We start from the raw sequence: 11,392 nt of genomic DNA, 5'->3' as shown, positions 1-11,392 counted from the left end.
ATATCTATCAGCCTTTCTTTTAAATTAGACCCCACCCTGCCAAAGCATCCTACTTTGACTGTTGCAGACATGAGTCATAGGCTTGAAAAATGGCAACTGGAACAAAACTACCTTCAGACCTGTTCAGCTGTGCTCACACGTGCCTGTCTGAAAATTAGTTTATACGTGCCTGTCTGAAAATTAGTTTATAAGTCTGGGTGAGCTCACAAGGATCCTTTGACGGTAGGACCAACTCTTACTCCCTGAAGGTGTGTGGTAAAATGACATAGAGCTCATCCGACTGAATGACAGACTGGGTCCATCCTGGTTTGTCATATTAGTCTGTGGTTGTGGCTACGGGCATAGCTGCATGGCCACTTAGTAGCTCAGAAGTAATCTGAAAATGTATCAGCTGAGCAAGTGCCAAGAAGAACAAGTCTGAAGTCCTATATCCACTGGCGAAAAAAAAGAAAAACAACAGCTGAGCCCAGAGAATGAATAATCAGTCACATGAAGTGAGAATATGGGGGCAGGGATTGGATATTGATTATACCTGTTTAACAGGCTTCCAGAGGACATCAGTGTGGTTGTGAAACAAGTGTGGAGAAACAGTGCAGCCTAGTGGAAGGAGCACAGGACTAGAAATCAGGGGACCTGGGTTCTAATTCTGACTCTGCATTTGTCTGTTGGGTGACTTCAGGCAAGTCATTTAACTTTTAATTTTCCTCATATGTAAAATGAGGATTAAATACCTGAAGGTGTGAGACACATGGGACAGGACATGTGTCTGATCTAACAATTGTAGGTTTAGCAAATTCCACCAAACCAACAAACAAGTCCAGCCCAGCAAATTTATCCCGGGACACAGATTATTTACATTTTCAACTCAGTTTTCTATTGCCAAATTGAGAATCTTGGTTTAAGTGATCCAAAACATACTCCCAATCCAAGAATGGTGTTGTCCTCTGAAAAACAACAAGAAACACCTTTGCCCCATGCAGAGCGGATTTCCTCTCTACCCTTCTTCACCCACTCTCCTTCCTTCTGCTTCATGGATCAGAAACTTAAGAGAAAGAGGGCCTGGGAAGGCAATCCTAAGGAAGGTAAGTGTTTATCCCTGGGGGAAAACCACCAGCATTCTAGGATGGTCTGGTTGTCCGTGATATGCAATTCCTCTTCCTGAACCATTTGGCCTGTGGGCTATGTGAGGGAGCATTTAATACAGTGCTCTGCACATAGTAAGTGCTCAATAAATACCGTTGATTGAGAAATTGTCTTTCCCACTGGGGAAGCTAGTACTTCATCTGACAAATCCAGGACAAACATAACTTAAATGCTGAAACACTGTAAAGATTGGGAAGCAATGTAGCCTAGTGGACAGAACAAGGGCCTGGGAGTTAGAAAGACCTGGGTTCTAATCCCAGCTCCACCACCTATCTGTTGTGTGACCTTGAGTAAGTCATTTCACTTCTCTGTGCCTCAGCTACCTCATCTGTAAAAGGGGGATTAAGACTGTGAGCCCTATATGCACAGGGACTATGTCTGACTTGATTTCCTTGTATCTACTCCGGTGCTTAGTACAGTATGGCACATGGTAAGTGCTTAACAAATACCACTACTTTTAATATTACTTCTCTTATATTGTTCTGTTGTAACCTCAAAGGCCCTTAGTGTAGTGCTTGAAACACAAGTGTTTAACAAATACCACAAAAAAAGAAGCACTCATTATATGCAATTGATTGATAAATTGAAAGAACTTTCCCCAGTAGCATCCTAATCAACACCTGTAGTGAGTTGTGCAGTTTGGGAGAACCGACTGATTTTTGAACAGCCACCAGCCCCTCCTTGGCAGCATGCAGAAAGCCAAAGTCAAGGTAAGCCCCCTCTAGACTATAAGGTCTTTATGGGCAGGGAATGTGTCTACCAACTCTGCTATACTGTACTTTCCAATGTGGTTAATAAAGTGCTCTGCACCCAGTAAGTGCTCAATAAATGTCACTTATTAATTGATAACAATAAAATCAGAAAGCCTCTTCCTTAACTCCATTTGCAGGACCCCCCAAAAATGAAGCTTCAACAAAAAAAATCAGAAGAATAATTTCCATTTGAAGGAAACAGTTTTCAAGAGCAGCCTGAAAGCTAACAGCTCTAGGAAGACTCCTAGAGTAGAAAAGGAACAGGAAGTATTCCCCACACCTCTCTCCTCTCCTGCTGAGATTTCTAAACCCAAGACGTTTGCTGAGCTGATCCAAATTGAACATGAGCAGAGAGATCAAGAGTTATAACCCTCATGTGGTGAAAGTTTTTCTTTGCTTACCTTGACTCTAGCAGTGTTACTTTGCTTGTCTTCTGATTTTGTTACAGACATCTACTACGAAACGCGTGAGTAATATGTTATCCTATATAATGGTGTCGGGCCTCATTCTCTTCGAGATGGTAGGATGTAAAAGAATGTATCCCAGCTATTCTAATCCCCTTAATACAGGCACTTAAAGTTAGCGAAAATGTCATAAAATTCTGTCAATTAGAATATAAAAAGCTTTGAGAGCTTTTTGTTAAAAGGAACAGCAATTGAATACATTTCTCTCGAAAATGAAGGATTAATAACACTGACTAAAATCAGCAAGGTTTTTTCTGCATACTTTTTCATCCTTCTTCCCTAAAATGCATTCATCTTTGGTTAGTTGACAACTGTTTTTGATTCCTGGTCTTCTTCTGGGCAAGGCTTTTGAGTTGTGAATTAATTGGAAGTGTGTCTACTTGCACAGATGTTAAATTCCCTTAACTCATTTTTATTTGTGCCTGGAGACACTATTTGAAATCACATTTGAACTCATACTAAGAGACTGGTCCTTGAGTCACAAGTCACAGGTAGACTCAGTCCACGTAATCACACGCTTTATGAATTTTGTAAAAGATGGCCAGGGTCAAGTGCACAAGATTTGTGATGCTGTGATTTAGTTACCACTATAGCATTCCAAAAATGAACACCATTTCATTAGCACAAAGGAATTCCTGCACTATTTAAATGATTGTACAGACCTCGTTTAACAGCATTGGAAAACTGACTGGACAATTATGTAGATTAAAAAAAATGAAACTCTCCAATTTATAAAGCTTCAGAGGGTTTAATTAAAAGCACAGAAGAATTTAACATAATAATGGGAAAGTGTAGCTAGATCAAGTTTGGTGAAGATGCACTTTCTGACTAAATATATGCTTCTATTGTATTTTTCGATGCCTTAATCACTTTATTCAGGTTGTCATACTTCTAAAATTCTGTCTATGAGAAAAGAATAACTCATCTCATGAATTTGGAGAATTAAATAAAACTCCCACCGCAAGATGATTTTCCGCTGTGGATTTAAAAAAAAAAATCATTTGGGGAATATATGCTTCTCTCGAATTTCTTAATTTTTTCTTCTAAACTTCATAGGTTCTCAGGCTCTTTTAAATTGTTCCCAGTGAGCTACTTAAAGCAATTCAATTCCTATATTTGCAGAGGCTATAGAATCTGGCTAGGACAATACTATGTTTCAGGAAGAGCAGAGAAATATACTTGTGAGACAAGCCCGGATAGGAATAGAGAGAGATGAGTCAGTAACAGTATTTTATCTGATCCTAGAGGACTTGTTTTTCTTTCTTTGAGTTTTAAATACTTCAATGGAACACTAGCAAATATATATTTTTTAATACATTAAATCACTCTGAGTGGATAAAAGCAATGTTGACTAATGCTCTGGATTTTTTTCGTTGGAAAGTAGGATTTTTTTATGTTTGAATGAACCTTTTAACTCCAATTTGTTTGATAAATCTGTCTAGTTATTTTTATTTTCTATATAAAAACAAAATACATAAACTCCTAGTATTTACTTTGATTCTATACCGACTTTTCAATTCAGATGATCCTTACATGCTTCTTAGTGACAAGTTAACTATGAACTGGAGGGGAACAGAAAAAAAAAATTCTTAAAGGATAGTTTTTCAAGGTTCAAGAGCAAAGATCCAGTATAGCTGTTAATTAATATATCCATGGCATTAAGATATTCACAGTGAGTACAGTGATGGATAGAATCTCCCATAAGGGACATTGGATGAGCCTTAGATTGGTAACGTGTGCAAAAGAATTGATTCTAGTGTTAGTGGCTCTCAGTACCACTCATACGCTCTCCTCTCTGACAGTCATATTCCTGCTGGGGCATTGTGTGTTACATTCCTTTCCCCCTTATTGAAGAAACACTCTCCCCTTGACTGAAATGAAATATTTAAACTGTCTTTGCCATTTCACTGGCACTAGGAATAAAAATAGATGACCTGTATTATAATTACTAAAACTGCACCTAAAATATTTTTACACAGGGGAGGATCATCACTGAAATATGGTATCATGACTGCTTTGAGGCCATATGGAATTATAAAACTGCCAAATGGAAGATTCAAAATTGGACACTGGGAAATGATAAATGAAAACAGCTTCCCTGATATTTACGTTTATTAGGGAAAAATAGTTTTACCCAGAGAGTAATCACTTTGTAAGCCCATGAAGTGTACCCACTCTCTCTTCACAATCTATAGAGAAAGATGCCCAAAGAAAACTTTACCTTTAAATTAAAAATGAATTACCAATCCTTAACTGAGATTAATTTAGCTAATCATTAACTAGCTCATTGTGGGCAGGGAATATGTCCGTTTATTGTTGTACTCTCCCAAGTGGTTAGTGCAGTGTTCTGAACACAGTAAGCACTTAATAAATACAAATGAATGAATGAATGATCTCTATTGGGGAACTGTGAACACACTGAGTTCCTGTGACCCACAGAGCACTTCAGCTACTTTTCACAACAGCCTTTAAATTTAAATCAGAAATCAGCTGCTGAGAGTTTCTCCTGCTCAGCTCCTGAGAATTTCTACCTTGAGTCTGTCCTGCATTCTACCATTGGGTGGGACTGGCACTGCCATGGGCGATACCATTTGTTTACTTTCCCATACATCTGATCTTGGTGGTCGTGAGAGCCAGGGATTGCTCACTGCCAGCTGTATTTTCTGATTTAAAATGCAGGCATAAATCTTTCACATTTTACGTATATATTTAATACTTGCACTGCTATGACCATCAGTAAATCAATCCATGCTCACCATCAATGCAGCAGCAACCTATATGTCCTACCATAATGGGGCACCTATTGGAATTTGTATTGTGCTTCAATTCGTGATCAAAAACAGAGGTAGAAATCCTGTGAGTTGTTTAAGGGAAGGGTAGATTGTCTTCTAGGATGGACAGCCATACAGCTCATAAATATTTCTAGACAAGCTATAACTTCTCATATTACTGTCAACTAGCCCTCTTCTCCTCTCCGTGTTCCCAGAAGTTCTGAGGAGAACGCTTGGAATTGGAGCACTTGAATGCTTTCCCCTTTCACTGAGAAACAGTGTGGCTTAGTGAAAAGATCCTGGGCTTGGAAGTCAGAAGTCGTGGGTTCTAATCCCGGCTCTGACACTTGTCAGCTGTGTGACTTCAGGCAAGTCACTTAACTTCTCTGTGCCTCAGTTACCTCATCTGTAAAGTGGGGATGAAGACTGTGGGCCCCACGTAGGACAACCTGATTACCCCAGCACTTAGAACAGTGTTTGGCACATAGTGCTTAACAAATACCACCATTATTATTATTATTTGGATTTAAATGAGATTAAGTGGGGAATAGATTGCTTATCTGTTTATGCACAGAGACATCCCCTACCAGACTGTTAGCTCCTTGAGGGCAAAGACCTTGTCCCCTAATTCTAATGTTCTTTCCTAAACGCTCTGCATACAGTAGGTGTTAAATTAGCGACTATTTGATTGATACTGTCCATTCACTGGACACTTCCCTGACATTGGGCAGAAAAATCTAGGGACAGGAAAAGATCAGGCACTGACACTGATTCCGACCCTGGTGAAAATTCTTTCTAGCTGGAATAAAATATTGATCCTATTCATTTCAATCATGCCCAAGGATTCAACAAGGAATCTGGAAATGGATGTCAGAATTTAATACTGGTCCTCTGGGAAACCTACACCTCAACGAGCTCAGAGCTTCATCAGTGGTCCTCAAGTAGTTCATAGAGGAGTTCCTGCATGCTGATAACCATGCCCTACAAGCACACACCCAAGAAGACATGCAGATTCTGAAACATTTATCAGAAACAATTGTTCTAGGATTAAGATGATTCCCACACCTTGAATCCGACTCGATGCAAATAACTAACAAGTCAGAGCATATGAAAGCAGGGGTTTTTTCTGTCTGTCATAATGAGATTATATATTCCAGATAAAGTGGTTCTATCAACACCACCTACATGCCATACTTCACATCAGATTACCAGACAGACTCCCAAACAATAAGAATCTGGAATGCAGTCATTCCACGAGCAGCAGAGCAATTCTTACGGCTTACACACCTTTACTGGGTGAGAAAGTAGAGAAGAATGGATCATAACTGAAATGGGGAAATTGTAAATAAGGAGGACAGAAGAACTGCTTTCAAGACACAATGAAAATAAACCTCATCTGATATGGGGGGCTGGGCAGGAAGTACAGCAGCAAGAGAAGACAGCTCAGTCTGGCTGCAACAATTAATTGCCTTTGAAAGGAGGATTTAGAAGACTGTGACATTGAGAGAGAAATGAAAACACCATCAGACACTGAGGGGTAACAAATGCAACAGAAAAGTAAGGACAATCTTCAGACACAAATGAATACACACACATACACACACACACACTCTCTCATACAACTCTCTCTCACACACACACACACACACACTCTCATAAAACTCTCTCTCTCACACACACACACACACACACAAGCACACACACACACTATAAGGTACCTATTCTTGTTCCCTCATTTATTCTACTGATATTATTGGCACAGCCACCACACCAATAAAAATTCCACCTTCCATCAGCATTTTCCACACTTACTAATTTTTTTATCAGAATCACAGACAGCAGGGCTCTCACTTTAAAATAATAATTCTTGCTCTCTCCTTTTATTTTTTCTTTGTTCAGTTCTCTTCCCTCTACTGAGAGTCTCAAAGGCCTGAGATGCTTTCATTAAGAATATCTTTTGAACTTAGGTGAAGGTAGGCATTGGGTTAAGATAATACATTTTGTTTATCTTTTTCGTCATTTCTACTAATCCTACTTTGATTTCTTTGAACTTTTGGCAACAGGTAATTCAGCTATGTCTTTTCTAAACAGATTTTGCTCTTGTCATATGAGAAAGTTTCTCTTGTTATTACCACCTAGGGCTACAATGCATTTTCTCCTCCTACTTCTAATTATCAGATAAAATCATTTGTCTGAGTCCAACTAAATTCATTAGCTTTTGAACTTGGGCAGAAAAATTCACGTCCTTCAACTTTGGTATTTCTTAAAATGACAGGTTCCAACACTGTCCTTCTACCTTCTGCAATAAACAGAATCAAAATGGTTCACCTATTTGATTTTCTCCACTGGGCTATTTAAAGCTATTGTTCTAGAGTGACAATGGTTGTTTAATCAAAGGAAACCCAAATGAATGCTGATTTTTAGGTCAACAAGATCAGTATTTCAGATATGGGCCTGAAGAGTGGATATTCATAAAATACTTCTATTCATCAAAAAGCTTCATCAGTGGAATGAAAATTAAACGTCACTTTATACCTAAGATTTCACTGGGCATGTTTGGATAAATGGCTGGCACGTTTCTAGATATCACATCTGGTAGGTGTGGATGAATTTCATTAGCATAAGTCTTCTCTAAATAATGAGCCAAAGACTTGATACAACAAGTACTTATGCCTGATGGCAGCCATTTCCTCTTCACCGGTTCAAATGTACTTCCTTCCAGCAATGGATTATATCCACTCTGGCACTTGAACTACTGAAGACCATTTCACTAAATTGGGAGATGAAAGTCAAAGCATGTGTGTGAAGAGATCAAGACCAATCTGGAGAGTGGAATGGCAGTTGTGATATAAAAAGGATTGAAGTTCTAAGACATCTGTCAGTTCACACGAGCTCCTACTGTTTTTCAGAGGCCATGGATTTCCCACAGTATAGCAAAAGGGGGAGAGGAAAAGGAGTGTGTGTGTGTGCATGCGTCATTGCAGAGTGTCACACTTGAGGTTTTAGCAATTGACACAAATGTTATTGTTCAAAGATACCTAAGGGCTAGACACAGGAAGCATGAAAGAGGTCTTTATCACTGTGGCTACTCCAGAGTGGAAACAGCAAGTAGTGATGTTTCTTACTTTATTACTAAACACAGTCCTAGTGAAGTGTTTGGCATTTCCCCCCTGCACTGCCGCCAACCCCCAGAGTGGACCTGCAAGTAAGTGGGTATCAGTAAAGCTATTTGCAGATACTATTTAGGTGTGTTATTGAGGTGTGTACGTGAAGTGTTGACAACAGAGCTGATTTCCTTTAAAGTGATTCTAAATGGTGATGGCAAATTGCTTATTCATAAAGAAATGTCCTGTCTTTCTCCTCTCAACATCTTCATTCCCAATTTTATTAAACTCCCACCCCCAGCATTGTAAGCTTATAAACTTCATTACTTGCTAAAAAAAAAGGTGTCATAAAAGCTATAATAGACAAGAGGAAGAGACTATATAAATGTCCGAGGGAAAGCAGTAAAAAAAAGAATTTTGTGTTTCGTCAGTCTATGAAAATAATTAGATTTCAGATTATCTGCCATCAGTGACCAAGTTTTGACCCAACCATTTATTCTCTCTAAACATACTCTAAAAGAACATAAAACTAATCTGTCTCTTTCCTTGTATAGCTGTGTCATCTTTATGATTATCCCAGCCAAGCCTGCTCTTGGAAGTCCCATTTTTATGTTTAGTTTCTTATAAGGCATAACTATAATTTATGGCATCACTATAATTTATGTGTACCTATTCATCTTCTTAGATGATACCTATTGCACATATGACATATTTATTTTTAAAGTGGGGGCAGTTCATTTCCTGGAATATCCTAGATTTTAAAAAAACATGTGTTTTCTAATTGTGTTTACCACTGACCCCAATTGGCACCTAATACATTAGTTGAATTAGATGGAGCTTGATAAGAAAAGCATAACTCTGCTATGGGTCTTCTTGTGCTTCCTAGTATTTATAGGGGCTTTTGTTTGAATAAACTCATATAATTTATTATAGTTTCTCTCTGTCTCTGTCTCTGTCTCTCTGTCTCTCTCTGTCTCTCCAACACCCCCACTTTAAACTCTGCTTTTGACTAGGTGTTCAGATAACGTGAATATGACTTTTCATTCATTCATTCAATAGTATTTATTGAGCGCTTACTATGTGCAGAGCACTGTACTAAGCGCTTGGGATGAACAAGTCGGCAACAGATAGAGACAGTCCCTGCCGTTTGACGGGCTTACAGTCTAATCGGGGGAGACGGACAGACAAGAACAATGGCAATAAACAGCGTCAAGGGGAAGAACATCTCGTAAAAACAATGGCAACTAAATAGAATCAAGGCGATGTACAATTCATTAACAAAATAAATAGGGTAACGAAAATATATACAGTTGAGCGGACGAGTACAGTGCTGTGGGGATGGGAAGGGAGAGGTGGAGGAGCAGAGGGAAAAGGGGAAAATGAGGCTTTAGCTGCGGAGAGGTAAAGGGGGGATGGCAGAGGGAGTAGAGGGGGAAGAGGAGCTCAGTCTGGGAACGCCTCTTGGAGGAGGTGATTTTTAAGTAGGGTTTTGAAGAGGGAAAGAGAATCAGTTTGGCGGAGGTGAGGAGGGAGGGCGTTCCAGGACCGCGGGAGGACGTGACCCAGGGGTCGACGGCGGGATAGGCGAGACCGAGGGACGGCGAGGAGGTGGGCGGCAGAGGAGCGGAGCGTGCGGGGTGGGCGGTAGAAAGAGAGAAGGGAGGAGAGGTAGGAAGGGGCAAGGTGATGGAGAGCCTTGAAGCCTAGAGTGAGGAGTTTTTGTTTGGAGCGGAGGTCGATAGGCAACCACTGGAGTTGTTTAAGAAGGGGAGTGACATGCCCAGATCGTTTCTGCAGGAAGATGAGCCGGGCAGCGGAGTGAAGAATAGACTGGAGTGGGGCGAGAGAGGAGGAAGGGAGGTCAGAGAGAAGGCTGACACAGTAGTCTAGCCGGGATATAACGAGAGCCCGTAATAGTAAGGTAGCCGTTTGGGTGGAGAGGAAAGGGCGGATCTTGGCGATATTGTAGAGGTGAAACCGGCAGGTCTTGGTAACGGATAGGATGTGTGGGGTGAACGAGAGGGACGAGTCAAGGATGACACCGAGATTGCGGGCCTGAGAGACGGGAAGGATGGTCATGCCATCCACGGTGATAGAGAAGACTGGGAGAGGACCGGGTTTGGGAGGGAAGATGAGGAGCTCAGTCTTGCTCATGTTGAGTTTTAGGTGGCGGGCCAACATCCAGGTGGAGACGTCCTGGAGGCAGCAGGAGATGCGAGCCTGAAGGGAGGGGGAGAGGACAGGGGTGGAGATGTAGATCTGCATGTCAATCCATATCCAAAGGTTATTTTCCAATGTGCTATTTGCAGTGCCTGACTCTGTTTCCACTTTGCCTCAGTCTCCAGAACCAAAGGAAATCCTTCCATCCTTCCAGGGAAGAAACTTGAATTGTTTTTCCTCTAGTGAGGCATTGTAGTGAGCCAGCCACTCTCTCACCTGGTGCTCCTGTGACCAGCAGCAGCAGGCATTGCCATGGTAGGTGGGGGCGGAGGTGCAGTCCATGACTGTGGATTAATTATGCATCCCTAATGAGTGAAGCATCATTATTCAAAGTAAAATAATTGGGATTGCAAGTGCCTTGAGGGGCAGGATCATGTTGACAAAGCCTAGTGTATATACTCTTCCAACCACTTAGTACAGTGCCTTGCATATAGAAGGTAATCAATAATTACTACTTAATGATTAATTGGAATTGGCTTTCTCTTATAAATATAAAAGTATAATGGTGATGAGGAATTTGAAAGCATTCTGGGTAAAACCTCATCAGTCCTGATTTAATTTCTTTTAGATTTTCAGTGGTAATTTTAACAATAGAGCAAAGGAATCTACTCTGTTACAGAGCAGCTAGATCTTATTTATAGAGCAAAGTGACTCGAGGTTAAGTTGACCTAAAGCCCTAATTTTCATCAGCTATTCTGAGTGCCAAGCATCGTAGTAAGTGGTTGGGAGAGTCCTCTAACCAAAGCGCATGCTCCCTGCCCTCAAGACATTTAGAATCTAAAGAGAAAGTAGGAGCAGCCTGGCCAAGTGGAGAGAGCACAAGCCTACAAGTCAGAAGGCCCTGGGTCCTAACCCACCTCTGCCAGTTGCTTGCTGTGAAACCTTGGGCAAGTCACTTAACTTCTCTGTGCCTCATTTTCCTAAACTGTAAAATGGAG

Source organism: Ornithorhynchus anatinus, chromosome 19, assembly GCF_004115215.2.
Source record: "Ornithorhynchus anatinus isolate Pmale09 chromosome 19, mOrnAna1.pri.v4, whole genome shotgun sequence".
Lineage (NCBI taxonomy): Eukaryota > Metazoa > Chordata > Mammalia > Monotremata > Ornithorhynchidae > Ornithorhynchus > Ornithorhynchus anatinus.
This window is presented reverse-complemented; position numbering follows the sequence as displayed.